Genomic DNA, 17,973 nt, shown 5'->3' on the forward strand with positions numbered 1-17,973 from the left:
ATATGGTGCAAAACCCCAAAATTAGGGTTTCCTCCGGGCAGGCCTACTCGTCAAGTCCATGTTTGGACTCGCCGAGTGGACTCTTTAAGCCCCGCGTCTAATCTGGCATAGACTCGACGAGTTAGGGCTACCAACTCGTCGAGCAGCTCGAAAATAAATACTTAATAAATTAAGAAATTGCATACCAGGAACAGGGTGTTAAAACTCTCCCCCACTTGTCTTAGACTTCGTCCTCGAAGTCTGATGTGTATGAAAACAACTCTGGGTAGTGCTCCCTCATTTCCTCCTCGGGCTCCCACGTCCATTACGAACCTTTTCGGTGTTGCCACTGCACGTTCACTAGCTTGGACCGCTTGTTCCTTAGTTCCTTTATATTGTGATCTAAGACCGCCACTGGTCTCTCTATGTAATTCAGGCTGTCATCAACTTGAATATCCTCCATGGCTATCATTGCTGAATCATCCACCAAGCATTTTTGCAACTGGGAAACGTGGAATGTGATGTGGATATGGCTGAGCTCTGCTGGTAGGTCTAACCGATAAGCAACATAACCTACTCAGGCCAAAACCCTAAATGGACCAATGAACCTAGGGCCCAACTTACCCCGCTTCTAAAACCCAATAACACCCTTCCAGGGTTACACTTTCAACTTACCACATCTATCTGTACTTTCCTCAAGAACTGCCTCGACTCCACCAAGTCCCTTCTACTACTTCTGCTTCACACGCTACTCTCTTCCTAGGCGTGTCCTAGGGAAATCACCATCCCACTCTCCACCATTAGCTGCATAAGAAGTTCCTGCTATCTTCCCCTAACTGGCTCATGAATACTATTACATATCACTCAGACTAGATAATTCTTCGAATGAGAGATCCTACCATACAACGGTTAGACTCAAACAAGAGCTGCAAAATAGAGCTAGACCTAACCTTCTAAAATTATTTAGTCCTTGCAATATGTAACGTAATATATACGTTTACTAGTTAGTGAAAACAACCATAACTCCTAAAAGCACAAAGCAAGCATCATTCAGACATTGAGTACACACAATCAAGTATACACTAGTCATCTATCATATCGTCTAATCTGTACTAGCATGCAGTTCATAAAGCTGATACACATATAACAGGCACATAAGGCATCCTTCCTAGATCCTAAGTTATAATCTAGCATGCTGGTCTCGTAAAGCTGGAAAACATATCATAACATAAACTTGTATGGGTAATTTGGGAGTACTTACTTGAGCTCGACAGATTACATGCACCACACCCTTTTTGAAACTCCCAAAAATATGGTCCAAAATTTTTGTTTTCAAATCATTATTAAAATCATAAATCAACCAATGTCATAGGTAAAGTTGTGAATCATGTATCATAAAACATCATAGTATCTGTCACAAATCAAAATCCCATATCAAAACATCAGAGTAAACTCCCAGGCTAATACTGTGGTGTGTGCGATGCCATCATCCCAAGCTCTTCCCCTTGCTACTGGAAGTACTTGAAACCAAAACTGAAATTGTAAGCACGAAGCTTAGTGAGCTCCCCCAAACTACCAGATACCATACATATATAACACGCACCTAGGAGATACACGCCCCACCCACACTCATGGAGATACAGGCCCTACCCACACTCCGCTATCTAGGAGAGATATTGGCCCCCCGCCCCCCCCCCCCCCCACACACACAGACACTTAAATACTTCGAGATACGACCCCACCCACACTTGACTGCTATGAGATACAGGCCCCACCCACACTTAGCTACTAGGAAGACATAAAAGTATCACACAGAAAATAAGTATAACTAATATATCATTCAGGCATATATCATAATCAAACTTAGCTACTAGGAGATACGGGCCCTGCCCACACTCAACTAACTAAGAGATACGAGCCACGCCGACACTCGACTACTAATCATAACATGATGTGAGCTGCCCTTGGTGCCTTAGAACCGTTCCTACTAAAGGGAAACTCACCTCGTATGACTGACTGCTGAAAACCTGAGTGAGAAATCCCTGTCTGCTACTCCGATAACTCTCCGACTATGAATTCCATAATGACACTTAGTCAGAAACTGATAACTGTTCTTAGGGTAAAATGATAATTTTACCCCTGGTCAAAGTCAGCATCCTGATCAAAGTTAACCTTCCAGGTTGACCAAACTTGCCGAGTCATCCTTGTGACTCGCTGAGTCCTAGAATTCAGAACCCTGGAATCGCGACTCAACCCACCGAGTCACCCCATGACTCGTCGAGTTCCCAAGCTACTTGCTATTGCAATCTGTCGAACTCACTCGTCGAGTCATCCTCAGATTTTTCGAGTCCTATCATAAACAGAAAAGGGACAAGATCCTTCTACTCGGTGAGTTCCTTAATCAACTCGCTGAGTCCCCTTATGAACCCGTCGAGTCCCTTGCAGATCTAACCTAGCTAACTAGTTTCACACTTCTACAGCTCCAAAATACAGATCTAGATCGTTTCCATGGTCCATTTCTATAAAGTTGGAGACTTAATAGCTTTGCACACCTGAAATAGACCTAAACTCAATATATAGCAACCTACTTTCATGAATATGACTATGGCTTGGATGAAAATGGGTTCAAGACCCTCTTTATGGATCTAGAGGCTCAAAATCACAGAAAAGGAGAATTGTTTTGCATGCAATCCATGAGGACCACTTTTCCTAATCTAAAGAGTCAAAAGGACCCATGAATCATCCTACAAAGATATTGAAGCTATAGTTCATCAAGCTAAGAGCTTTTTACCTCAGAAAGCTGCCCAAGATGATTATACTTCTGGATATTTTTCTTCTTCCACAGCCTTGCAAGCTCCAAGCTCTACCAAGTAACTCCAACAACACAAAACACACTAAAAAACTCAAGGAAGAGGCTCACAATTGAATTAGGGTTTCTGGAGGACATGGAGGCTGATGAGGGAGACCCAAAGGGAGATTAAGAGGTTTAAATAGGGTGCAAAACCCCGAAATTAGGGCTTCCTACAGGCAGGCCTACTCGTCGAGTCCATGCTTGGACTTACCGAGTGGACTCTTTAAACCCCGCGTCTAATGTGGCATAGACTTGACGAGTTAGGGCCACCAAATCGTCGAGCAACTCGAATATAAATACTTGATAAATTAAGAAATTGCATATCAGGAACGGGGCGTTACACTTCAATAAATGACTTCATCTTGAGCAGTTGGACATTTCTTCAAAATTTGACTCGGAACGCACCTTAAGTGAGGATGCTTCATGAAAATCAACACCTTCAGCTTGATAATATTCAAAGAGAATATCAGAGAGAATAAATCTTCTAGATCACTTCAGCAGGTTCATAGATAGTAGCCAATTGATTGAGGAGGCCTGAATTCGATATGTCACATAAAGAACAGCTTCACCTTGCTTATAAGATTGAAAGATTGAAAGTTGAAAGAATAATCTTCATTTCTTGCTCCTTCGAATGAGAATTCTTCGACGATCACGGATGAAGCTTTGGCTCAGAAAACCTTCGATACAGTCTCTATGAGTCTCATCTACATCTGAATTCACTTTTCAAGACAAACAAAACTAAAATAAAATTTAGTACATAATACTTTTTGAATTTTCTGAACAAGAAATAAAACTTAAATAACACTATTTTTTTAATTTTCTGATTTTTGTTTGATTTTTGATTTTTTTTTAATTTTTTCTCCCCCTAAATTTGTGCATAGAGGAAAACTATGAACAAAGTTATCAAAAACAAAAATAATAACCAAATTTAAAGCATTTTGGGATCAAAGTTCTTAGACAGCATTAATTCGTTTTTCAGTACCTCCCCCTTCGTGAATAGATCTAGTCAATCGCCGGTATTGTGGTCCACTTAAGCTTGAAAAATTTGTGACATATTTTAGACATACTACAAGTGATAAGACATTTGACCCTATGTTCCTAGATAGTATTCCTAAAGGACCATTCAACTGACGGCAACCAAGGATATTATTGTCCACCTAAATTGAGCAGCGAGATCTACAGACAACCTATTATTTGTTTAATTTTAGTTGTACTAGAACATGTTTCCTGCTTCCAGATATACCTCAATAATCAAGAACTTCCGAGATACTCCTTACTTTAGGTGAGTAGACTGTTATCAAGAGAGAAGATAGATTTAGACTGCATATGTTAAACACCTAGGTTAGATCTCTTCCAATCATGGAGAGGGGTTAACATACGACTAACCAGAAGTAGAGGGGTTTAGAGGTAGAATGGTGCATATGCTGTGTTCCAAGTCGGGTATATTCCAATCACGTAGAGGTGACATCATATGGCTAACAGATAGGAAGAATTGCATAGATAAATAATGCTTAGAAATAGAGTTGCATATGTTGCACTCTAGGTTGGATATATTCCAATCACACAGTGCATGCAACATATGAATGACAATAAGAAAGAATGAAAATAATTTTCTACAGACCTACTTTATCGGAATTCCCTAGTCACCCTATCAATACCGGAATTAAGCACATGAGTCCATACATCAAGGAAAAGTTAAACCACAGTTCTAGATACTGATTCCTTTAATGTATCCGGCAGGTTCTCATGTTTATCTCCCTACTCAATCTACCTGAACGTCGTATTGTCAGGCTAAATGGAACTATCTAAGTCAAGATATATCAAGTATCTAGATTCCTTAAGTTCATCTCAGCCTAGTCAAGTCCATTAAAATCTTTCGTTCCTACCAGTGCATCGAACACAGAGCCTAGACAATTCAGCTTTGGTACTTTATACAAATTCAAATTGCCTGTTATCACTCAATTCATATCACTTCCCAATAATACCTACTAACGAGAAACTATAAGAAAATAAAAGATTGTCTTAAAAACGAATCAGTTTAAGATAAACTTAGGAGTATGGAAAAGAAAAATCAAACCGTAAGTCACCGATTGAATTTGCATGCAGAAGGTCTGAGAATGGAATGCATAATATCAGAAAAGATTCAAAAATTCTTCACATCGTTAAGCACAAACCCCATGTGTGATCCTCTCCTTTCTTCCTTTCCCGTAAAGGACACATACTCTCAAACAAAGTTCTGAATGTTTTACAGTTGAGAGATATCTCCTATCATGTGCATGGACAACCACTCTCATCAAACTGGAGTCTGATGATATACCTCCATAGGTGTTTCGACACAGAGCGGGATCAGTTGGTCTTTGGAACCCAGTCCATTTTGAAACTAGGTCGACCTTTGTCTTATTTTTAAGTACTCTCTCCCATGACATCATGTTTATCACAAACAGAAGATGAAGAAATATTAGATACATTAGATGATTTAGGAGGATTGAACATTAGGTACCCATTTGTAGTCAGTTTTAACCCGTTTCTTGTTGGATCGGATGGGTGCCTCGTTACTTGCTTTTGAACTTGAAGTCGGCTGTCGAGATGAGTTTGACCTAACCTGTCTTTGTTTCACTGGAGCATCTCTTGGGTTGGACTTCTTGGCCAACATTCACTTCCTCTTCTTGTTCTTGGCCGACATTCCCTTCTTGTTATTGGACTTCTTGGCCAACATTCCCTTCTTGTTATTGGGTTTAACACATTTATTGTTGGATTCCCGGCCTTCTGCACGTTCCAGTCACCATTGCATGATTGTGACCTCTAATGATTTCTTTTGGATAATCTCCCACTTTGCACGTTCTACTAGCCTTTTGTGTAATAGGGAACATATGCACGATGAGGGCAATTTTTGGCAATGTGTCCAGGTGTGTTCCTTAGTGAAAACAAGTCTTTTTCTTCACGTAGGAATTGTTTCTGCTTGCCCCTGGTGGCGAACCCTTACCTCGTTTCTGGTTGTTCCCACATCCACACTTGCTGCAGGAACTTAGTTTAACTTGTGTTGGTGGGCTGTATTTACCAACAACAGGTTAATAAGAAGCAACTGAGCTCAAAGCAGCAGATTCAGAGTTCAAGGAGTCATTGGTTTGTTCAATAGTGTTCTCGTTGTTCTCATCTTCCGCTACTTTACCTGCACAGGAAGTAGAAACATTAGTATCTTATCTCAACACACTCAGTTGGCCCTAATTGTTCAGTCTTAACTGAAGTTGGTGTAGGGGGTTGGCTATAGTGTAGGTGTGCTTCATTTTCAATTTCTTCCTTAGTCAGAGGGGTGAAAGTGTAGGTATGATTGAAAGGAGGAGGAACACTTTCATACCCTAGACCCTTTTGTTGGTTATATTTTAATTTCAAACAATTGTCAATCATGGACACAAATACCTCACTTGACACATCAAATTTCTTAAAGTTGAATTCAGCATCTTTATATTTGGCTTTTAATGCATCAAGTTCGGCAGTCATAGCGGCAAGCTCTTTCAGAAGATATTTATAATTGACCCACTTGTTACTGTATTCTTCTTGTAGTTTTCAGAAGTCCTTGGTTTTGGTCTCTAATTGTGCTTTTAGGGGTTTTTGATATTTCCTAAGGGTATACCTATCATATTTTAGGTCCTTATTTTCTCTTTTTAGTATATCTATTTGTACACGAAGAAACTTAATCGTAGTTTAACAAGATTGAGAGCATGAAACTTCATTGACTAGAAGGGATGCATAACTCATTATTTTCAAAAATGCCCTTTGACTTAAAAACTCAAAAGTCAACCTTAAAAGTCAAATTTAAAAAGTCAAACTTACAAGTCAAGGTCAAAATTTTAAGTCGAAAGCCAATTTTGGAAGCTAAAATTTTAAAAGTCAGAACTTTTGGTTGAAAATGAAATTTTAAAATTTTAAAAATTGATTTTTGGGCAAAAGGTGTCAATATTGCAAAATTGGATCGAAATTGCAAAGCCTTTTGAATTAAATCTAGAAAGAGAGTAACATCTATCAAGCTAGATGAGTTGGTAAGACGGTGGGGAGGAAAGAATTGGAGACCCGGGTTCGAATCCTAGCAACTCCCAAAATCCTTTTGATTATTTGTTGCTGCTGCAAAGACTATATGATTAAAAAGGGGAGAATGTTAAACATCTCGCAAGGTAGATGAGCTGGTAAGGTGTGGGTTGATGATGCGAGAGGTCGTGAGTTTTATCCTTGCAACCCCCAAAATCCTTTTGAGTAAATGGTCTCGAACACATGCACGCTGCGGACCGCAAACGTCTTGGGCCGAACACCTTCTGGGTAGTGAACTGTCCGAGGACCGCAAACTCTCATGGGCCGTAAACGAACTTCAGGCCGTGAAAGCTTCTTCGGGCCTTGAAAGCTTCTTCAGACTTGAGGTTGTGAAAGCTACTTCGATTGGCCATGAACCATTTTTATGAAAAACACGAAGAACAACCCCCCTATTTTGCCAAGAACTATTCGAAAATGAAAAAATCTTCAAGAAAAAGATAAAAAACGCTCCAGATCTGCCAAATTAATTGATACAATCCAAACTTTGATACCAACTGTAAAGTCCCAAATTTTCTTGTGTATCAATCAGATCCAATTGATGGTGTGGAATCCCAATCAATTGGATGATGCAAGATCAATATAAGAAGGAGAAGAAGAAGGAAATAGATGAATCTTGAATGATTTGATGATTATAATTATGATCCTTAAACAACATTCACTTTCTCTCTCTAAAACACCTTGAGTTACACACACTTAAGCTCCTTTCTCTTTCTCTTGTCGTACACTGCTTCTATGTCCTCCCGTCCTCCTATGCACTCCTCACCCTTACAACTATATATAGGGAACATTGGGCATGAACAGGTTCATGGTCGTGAACCAATTCACGGCCGTAAACACCACTTGGGCCGTAAACACAACCGCAAACATTTAACAATATCAATACAAGATTAAGAAAAAGAGTTTTCACTGTCCTATGGCTTTGCAGACTCTGGGGTAGTCTGTACCATAAAAGCAAATTGCAGTTCCATCATTTCTTCTTCCGGGTCCACCTCAACTTTCTCCTCTAGGACGTCATTGATCTAGGCCAGGTGAGCATTTTTCAGGTCCTGAGATGTTCAGGGCCCAAATCTAATCCTCCCAGTCAAACAACCGAGACACCACTGCCAGATTCACTATTTGATTATTGGTGGTAGCTCCCCTGCTGCTTCCTACTGGAACCATGGTTCTTTTACTGTTTTCCCTCCTTTCTAGCTTTGGTCAGTCTTTGGAAAAGTGACAAGGTTTATGGTAAGTGATGTTAGATTAATGTCTAAGTCCATAACTATAATTGGTATGTACTTGACCCGACTTGGTATGGTCCATTTGGGTTGCACTTCACCGAAACAATTTATATGGATAATCCTTTGAGAATAGCATGCTTATGATTTATATTAATATATTATAAGTTCTAATATAATATATAATCATACTATTTAATTAGTATTGATCAAGAATTAATTTATAATTAATAATTGATCAAAATGAACTAATTAAATATGGAATCTTAGATATATATATATATATATATATATATATATATATATATATATATATATATGTGTGTGTGTGTAGTGGGCCTTGTTCATTTAGGTTGGGCTAAGTCTTCATGGATAGTCCATGGAGCTTTAACTCATGGATCCTAGGAAATGAAAGGTCATGGGTATTAGGGTTTAACCCTAATCCTCCACACTATATAAAGGGTCTTATGGTTCATGAAATTGGGCTAGTGGCTAGTGTGGATACACTAAAGAGGGCAATAACTGATTTCATAAGTGTGAGACAAGTATCCATATTCTCTAAAGATTTTCCAAGGTGTTTTGGTGATTTGTGATTCCACTTGAGGCTTGCACACTATTGGGGCTAAGCTCTTAAAGTTCAATACTTCAAGCTTCATTAAAAGGTATGTATTCTAACTTGTTATGTTACCCAAGTATCAAGGAGTGTATGCTAGATAGGGTAATACCTTGGAATATTCATATTTGCATGTATAATCGAGAAAACATAGATACAAGGTATTTAGGGTTGCATGTACACTTAAGAGTGTTAGAATGCTCAAAACCCAACAGTGGTATCAGAAACATGGGTTGTTTTTTGTTATATTGATGCAAATGTTTTATTTTCAAAGTTGAAAAAAAAAGAAAAAAAAAAAGATGACGTTTGTCAAATTTTAAGATAATTACTTGTTTTTATTGAAAAACTAATTATTTGTAAAATTTGAATCATTTGCTATATGAGTTGAATTAGGTCAAATTTAGTAAAAGATAAAATGATATGATTATTTTATTAGTTTTAAAAGTTTGATCTAAAGAGTGTTTTTTTAAACCTCCATATGTTATGGATATGAAAAGGTTTTAAAAAAATTGATTCAAAGTTTTTTTATGGAGTTACAAAATTTGATGTTAATGTTTTAAAGAATTCCATAACTTGTTCTTAAGTTATGGAACATGAAAGGTTTCATCATAGAACAAGCATTTAACTCCATAAGTTATGGATTACCAAAAGTTTTATGTTTCCTTGATTTATGAGTTAGTTTAGATTATTGAAAAAAAATTGTGTTCTAGTTGTTTTCAATCCTAATTAATCTAGAGGTAGTTCATAAAACGTGCTTTTGTAACTTTTCCTCAAGTTACATAAAAGGTTACATTTATGAATCTTAAAACTCATAAAAGTGTCATAGGTTACATAAAAATGAAGAGTGTTTTTCATTATATAGTATTATGACTCCATAACTTGTCCTCAAGTTATGGATGTTTAAGAGTCACTTCTTTAAAAGTGTTATTAAAAAATAAGAGTTTACATAAAAAATGAAGAGACTTCATTTTAATTAACCATTAAAATCATAAGTTATGAAATGAAAAGTTTTGAATAGTTTCAAAACTTGCCCTCAAGTTTTGGAATTTGTAAAGTTTTCTCATGAATACTTTAATTCCAAGTTAAGCCCTTAGAATTTTAAAAGTTAAAATTCAACCCTTATACTTTATAATATTATAAGTTAATAATATTTATATATGTGTATAAGAGCCAGTCGTATTACCATTAGTAGGCCTCATTCACGAAGCCGATTTATAAGGGGGTATAAGGTTACTGCGTATAAAATGGCAGTTTAATGGGTGTCCACTCTTACCCACCACTTTATTGACTAATGGAGGGTCGTTAGCCGAACGGGTAGGACAAGGACTATAATTATCCCTTCATTAAAAGTATTAATGATAAATATAAAGTAACTAAATGTTTTTTATAATTCCCAATCTTAGTTACTTTAGGAAAATGTGAATAAGGTGCTAATCCATGAAATTACACTTTGCACTTTGTTTAAGTCGGTTAGTGGAGCATGTGTGGTTAACCGGCACACTAACTTGTATTTAACAAGGTAGGAAAAGGGTACCTTAATGTTTATCATAGTATCGATGGAGCGTGTGTGGTTAACCGACACATCGATTGAGGGGTAAACACTTAAGAGTACCAAGTAATTTGCATGGTTACTTCACACCTTGTTTTGTTATCCTCAACATCCTAGTCAGAAAACCTACAGGGCACACTCGAGATTGAAACATGCCATTGAACAGTTCAATGAATCTCAAAAGATCTAGGAGTTTCAAATCCAAGTAAAACCTAATTAAATTATTTCGTTTTCATGGTGGAAATTGGTGAATCATCATTCACCTACCTTCAGATATTCTATAGCTTGGATTACGGCATCCCTCTTCCAAGTTATAAAATATTGTGTTGGGTCCTAGCCTTAATATTTCATATTGAGTGTTATATTAAGGACTTCAAATCAACTACCTTGAATATCTCCGAAAAAGAGGTCTAGTTCAGACATCTATGATCTTCCCAAATCTCTTGGAACTTCACTTCCACCACATCCTCCAATTATCCTCCCTAATCCACATGTTCAAGGTCACTCAAGCCCTATTGGAAAGCAAGGTCTATCTGGAATCGCATCATGGAGATGAAGTCACATATTGACAAGCCGGGAGAGTTGCGTGTTAAAGTCTTAAGGAAGTTGTATGTGCAATCACTTTCTAAGTCACATAGTGAGTTCCTTTGGGACTACTATGAAATAGACTACGACATGATCCATAATGATCTTTTCTATTTGCTTGGTACTGCTAAATCAAAAATGATTTGGAGCTTTAGTAAAGCAAATTTGATTAGTAGATCAACTTTCCAAACCTTCAATGGGCATTGCCAATGGTTGCATCGGATACCCTGTAAAAGCCTTCTCTTCCCAATGGAAAGTGATTGGCCATAGTCAACTCGGTTGACCAAATGGTAAAGAGAAAGGCTAAGTATGAGATTGTCCCATGTACCATTCCCAAAGGATCCATATGGTTCTATTTCCAAAAGGAAAGGGCATTGGTTGCGAAGCTGCCAAATTTACCTGTAAGATCATAAGGCTGGTAAAGTCAATAAGTTTGACTCTACTTCAGGTAAAGTCCACTATCTAACTCGATTAAGTTTCTATTATGAGATTCTTATTACATGATGTGACTAGCTCACATGTTGATGTTTTAAGAGTCAAAGGAAAAGTGAAGGAAACTTAAAGAAAGAGTATGTTGAATCTGATCGTGAAGATGGATTTCTGTCACTTGATTGAAGATCAGTTTCTTAAGCTACTCTTAGGAGTTATGATAGATTGCTAGGAAACATGTAATAGTATAGTTTTCATTTAAAGTTGCATTGTAAGGAAAAGTTTTTTCCGCATTTTATAAATAAATAAAAGTTTTTTTTGTTTTATTTTATATCTCCTTACAATGGTATTTATGAAAACTTGATGTTTGTATGTTTCTAGCAATATTGGAAATATGAATTTAATTCTTTCTTTTGTGGTAGTGTCTAAATTTACCAAATAAGGAAAGATTCTTATCACCCAAGTTTCAATTAGACTGAAATATGGAATCATGCAAGTTGTATAGTATGATGAATGAGAAGTTTCATTTTTGGAAAATTAAGACTAGTTCCTTGTTCACATGTATATGTGACTCAAGTGAAGGACTAAGGGATCAAGTACACATTCTTGTGCACTAGTCAAAGTCCACCACAAAATATCGATAAGAATATTCGTCATGATTTACTAAAGTTTAGTAAATATGGTTATACTTACAACCTTAAGTATAACTCCGCGACATTGGAAAAGTTCCAAATGTATGGCAGAGCGAATAAAAATAATCAAATTAGGTAGAAGGATAAAAGTTTCTCAAATCTGAAAAGATGGGAGAGTACTTTAGTATTATGTTATATGATCATCTTAATGATTAAGAGACCTTATCACAGTTCATCCTCTAAGTGCATTCTGATAGCTAAGAAGAGGAGCTATGAATTGTTGAAGTGGTCAAATCAAGAAGATGATTCATACTTCGTTCCAAAAACAATTCTTAGAGTCATACTCCAAGATTGTAACTTGAGTGACATATCTTAAACAAAGGTTTATTAACACTAGTCAAATGTAAGAGTAAAAGTATCCAACTCTTGTACATTTGTAATTGGTAAGTTGTGATGTTTTGGATAAAACAAAGACCAACTAAGACCAATTGCGTGAAGTGTTTGTCTTGATAAAGAATCCGCACTATCTCTTGAATATTAGGTGAGCGAGTCTTATATGTCAAGAGGACAGTGGGAGTCTTAAAGATCATGAAAGAATTTCAAGATCTAATCAAGAGTAAAACCTATAGTTAATCACTAGCACACGACGTGAGGTTTATAACATATCGTGTTGACATATTCCTATTTCTATTCCCATTTTAGTTAAAGTTGGCTTTGCATATGAGTTCTGAGAGTTCTCAATTGGTTGCATAACAACTTGGAAGCAATGGCAGGCCGTTGTGTTGCCAGGTGGCAAGAATTTAAGATTGCACAAGTTCAGTCCCTTTGAGTTTGGATTTGTCATTAACCTTGTCTTGTGATTATCGTTTGACAAATTCACATGGATAGGAACTGATACACCACAAAATCTAAGGGTCATAAGGTTTCTCTCCGATTCATGAAAATGATGGTGAGGAAACACTTCCACCAAGTAGATTTTAAGTAAATAGCAATTGTGATATTTGCAATTCTCAAAGTCGTTAGTGGTTACCCGACACACTAACATGGACTTAGGAGAAATGGCAAAGGTCTAAACAATTCAGACTATGATTACAACATCCATTTTCATAGTTCTGAATTTGTTTAGACACGCCTGTGAGTTATCTAAGAGAGGTTTATGATTTTGATAAAGTCTTATCAAAGCAATCTAGTATCAGAAATCTAAACTTTGGTAAGAAAGTCAATAAAGTATTGATTTCTAGAAGTCCAGCTAATTTTTGGATACATGTCAAAGCTAGTGGGAGCATAAGTGTTATACTAATAATCATCATGTTAGTGGGAGCATGATAATTATGATAAGTATTGCAAGTTAGCAATGTTAATTGTAGAAAACAAAAGTTTCAATTCGTGAGGTTGCAGGGGTGGAAAAGTTGTTTTGCTATAATTAAGGGAGAGGAAATTATATTTCATTTCAATTCTAAAAGGCTTAGATTGAGATTTTAATCATCTTAGTCAAGAATATATATATATATATATATATATATATATATATATATATATATATATATATATATGAATTTTATGTTGGTTTGGTTCAACCTAAGAAAATTCTATATATTGCGTTCTCAAAATTCGATTATGATTATGACATCCCTCTTCATAGTCAAATTTTGAAAACATGGAAAATAAAAAATATTGTAGCAAAAGACTGGTCTAGAATCATGTCTTTATGTGACATATCATGAATCGTGTCCCATTTGCTTAGGGTACAGGATCAATTGCATGTGCTATAATATTTATCCTTTCTAAATTTTCCAAATGCCTGGGGCATTAAGAGGAAAAGGTCTAGAATTGGATATGACTAAAATGATTAAGCAATTGTCGAGGACAATCTATGGTTTACCAAAGATTGGCTGCTCAGGGACAGTTGGAAGTATAGTGTCAAAATGGGAATATGGAAATGATTCCATCGGTGGAAGTTACTCAATTTGTGTAAGATTAGAAAACTTAATGCAAGAAGGATGTTTCCCATGGAATTGATCTCCATTGGAATACTCTATAATGTCTTTTGAAACGTCTTTGTGACTTTGTGCAAAGTCATTACAAGAGGATCTGTGCATATAAGTTTAAAATCTAACAGATTTCGATAAATGATAGGAATTTGAAATTCTTATGTTTTCGATAAGGATTTGGGAGTGTGAAATTAGAATCATTGAAATTATTTTCAATTGGTTTATTTCACAAAGTAAGGATCATAGACAAACATAAAGTGCATACTTAGTGTATGGCAAAGCTATTGTTTAGAAAAACATAGGGTACATGCTTGGAGCATGGGACAACTAGTGTTTTACTTCAAGTATAAAGTTGATAAAACCGAAACAATGAATAATGAGTAATCAGTATGGTGATAAATAAAAGGTGTTTTATTTATATTCATAGGGTACATGCTTGGAGCATGTACTTTTCCATGCGGTATTTCCATTCGGGGAAACCCTCAGCAGATAGCAGACATGGAATGCACATAGTTGTGCCCATAACGGAGTCCAATTCTTGATGAACTTATGAGTTTTGTGAATCCATTTTTGTTTGCTTTTGGTTTTTCTTTGATTAAACAAATAAAACTAATAAGAAAAGTACTAAAACAGAAAGTGTTCAAATGATCAAGAAGGGGGTTCACGGTCGTACACTTGATCACGACCGTACACACAAGTTAATTCACGGTCCAAGGGTTGAACACGTTCAATGAATGGTTTACGGCCATACAAAATGGTCAATGAATGGATCACGGTCACGAGATGAACACGGTCAAATGGGATGAACGGTTCACGACCGTACACACTTATTCACGACCATACACACTTCAACAGAGTGAACCGTAAACACATAGAATCACCAGATTTCAAGAATATTTTGATCCTCTTAGCCTTCAAAACATGATCAAATCAGATATCCAACAAACGAGTTCAAAAATCCTGAGAGTGAATATAAAAACTCCAACCGTAAACACTTCTTGAAGACTTTGACACTGGATTTTGCTCTGATACCAATTGTAAAGTCCCAAATACAAGGAACCAAACCAGTGATCAAACAATGAACAATCAAAATGAATAAGAATGGAGTAGAAGAAGGATTTAATTAAGCAATGCACACATTTATTAGCTAAAACATCAGGTACACCTTGAAACACACACACAAACATGACCGTGAACTCGACTACTTCTGTTCACTGACATTTGACACCTATATATAGGACAAGACCAACCGAACACAGTTCATGGCCGTGAACACCTACACAGGTGCCAAAACATGTTAAACACAACCAAAACCTACCAAGTCTTATACATAAAGAAGCCTAGCCCAAAACATAAAATGTGACCTAACAGTGCATGTGCTCTTCGTGTTCTTTGTGTTTTAAAGAAGATTTGGAGTGATTTCGGTTGATGATTTGAAGAAGGTAAGGTGATTCACACTAATTTGGAAGAATATAACAAGGTTTCACCAAGATCTTCAAGAGATTTCTATGATTTCTCAAGGAAAAGATGATGAAATCGATGATAGTTAAGAGAGAATGGAGAGTTTTCGGCCAGAAAATGAAGAAGTGATGGTGGTTTTCAGTCAGCCTTCTGTAAATACTCCTTGAGTTTTGGGCCGAAAACACCATTTGAGAGGGTTTGTGGCTACGAATGGTTTGAGGCTGCAAACCATTTGCGGTCAAAGGATTTTAGAGTCGACAACTTCGTTTTCGGTCCGAAGCGTTTGCGGCTGATACGAGGGTTCTCAGTTCCATTTAGATTTTTTTCACTTCTTATTCATACAACACTTTACCAAGTATTTATATGCATCAAATATATTAAGTTAATTTTTAATAAATTAATGTGTTCACTAAGTTTGACCTTTATTTGTTGGGTTTGACTTGAGTTGACTTTTATTGACTTTTTATAAAGAAGAAAATAACGGGTTGTCACATTATCCCGTCGTTAAAGGGAATTTCATCTCGGAATTAGAATTTTGAGTGAGACTTCAAGGGTTGGAAAGGGACGGCATACTTATATTACTATTGATCTATTCTTCTTCTTGTGAATACAGTCTCCGATTAGCGTTCTAGTGGCTCTCCACTGTTGCGTCTGCTATTTTGATCGGTAAGGAGTGTGGTGGGTTTGGTTCACTTGACTATCTTCCCCCAAGTGGTGGCAGAGCCACTCGTAGTCTTGGGTAGGTTTTGTCTTTTAAGTTCTTAGTAAGACTCATACCATGCTCATCTATCTCATCCTCGTGTATACAAGCGTATGTAATTAAGATTAGTAAGACAGTCAGATGTGTAACTCTGCCTCAGGTCCACAACCAGATGACGAATAGGAGATAGGGTGGAAACACACATCCTAATTCCATAGAATCTTAATTATATACCACCCTCGCGTACACACTTATCATTGATAGATTAGTTGTATGGGTCCTTAGTCTCTATACTTGAACTTGACCTGCTATACGAGTGGTATTCCTAAGAGGTCTACTGGGAGTACTTTGAGAAGGTTATGGGAGGTATGGTACATCTTGCATGACTACTTCGAAGTTTCGAAACGAGAGACGATTCTGAGGTCTGTGTCGGGTTTGTCGTCTTGAATGACGAGGGTTTCGTTAGTCGGTCGGTTAAGGTGAAGGGTTTTCATAGCCCATGAAATTAGTATGGTGAGGACCACACCAATCCATGTCAAATGATGAAATCAGGACTCTTTATTGGAAACAAATGTTAAGTTGATTTGGAAGAAACGTTCGTTAGAGAGATAATGTATACTATGTGTACTTTCTAGTGTTTCCAATTTTATCCTTGTTATTACCACTGCAAGCACTTTGTACCGCGCTAAGTGAGTACTGGTAGTAAGAGTGTTTTGAGAACTAGTGATGATACTTCAAAATATAATCCCTACAAGGTTCCTCTATAAAGGCTTGGTGTATACAAGTCATGTATAGTTAAGATTGATAAGACCGTCGACTGGGTGACTCTGCCCTTCATCCACAACTAGACAAGGGATAGGAAGTAAGGCAGAATCACACACTCTAAGCCTGTAAAATCTTAATCATAAATGACCCTCATGTATACACTAAGCTATCATTGCTCACCAACAAGGATCCTTAATATTTATATGAATACTATGATTTTGTTAGGACGAGAGAGTAATTTAATTACTTTTAATTGACACCCCTTTTAATAGAAATTTAAGCTTTAAAACAAAATTTTTGTTAGGAAAACACATCGCTGTTCACAGTAGTTCCAGGACAGTCTCTCTTGCGGTGATCATCAACACTCTTCCATCTCCACCAGAATTTTTCGTTATTGGACAATCCCTCTTATAGTGTTCGATTTCGCCACACACGTAACAGGCCTGTCTTACTCCAGTAGTGGGGACCTGGGAGATTAGTTGTGCCGGTGCCCTACAGAAACGGGCAGTGTGCCCTTTTCTATTTCAATTTTTGCAATGCATCTCCTGACAAGCTCTGGTGTGGTGGTAGTTACACTTGCTACACTTTGGAAGAGTTCTAGCATATTGACAGACATGGGCTGGAGTGGCAGGTGTTGTTGCAACATAAACGACAACAATTTGTTGCTTCTTCGGGGGTTCTTGTGTGGGTTGCCCCTTTTTCTTGATCCATGGCTTTCTCTTATAGTCACTTCCTTTAGTTGGCTTAGGAATGGGGGTCATCACGCCTTGGCGGACTCCATGGTCGATGAGTCATTGGGCCAAGTGTTTGGTGCTATCGTAAGTAGTCGGGTTAGAAGGCAGTACATTTCCTTGAATTTGGTGAGATAACCCCCAGATGTATGTTTCTATCTTCATACTCTCTGGGATCAGCATCCCTGGGCACAGTGTTGCCAGGTCACTAAACCTGTTAGTGTAGGACACTATGTCAGAGCTGGTCATGGTAAGGTCCCACAACTCTTGTTCCAACTTTTGTGCTTCGCCCCTAGGGCAGTATTCTTCCATCATCATTTCTTTCATGTTCTCCCAGCCCAATTAGTTATCCACTGATAATTTTAGCGACTTAACACGGCTATTCCA

The sequence above is a fragment of the Lactuca sativa genome, chromosome 2 (assembly GCF_002870075.4).
Source record: "Lactuca sativa cultivar Salinas chromosome 2, Lsat_Salinas_v11, whole genome shotgun sequence".
NCBI classification, from domain to species: Eukaryota; Viridiplantae; Streptophyta; class Magnoliopsida; order Asterales; family Asteraceae; genus Lactuca; species Lactuca sativa.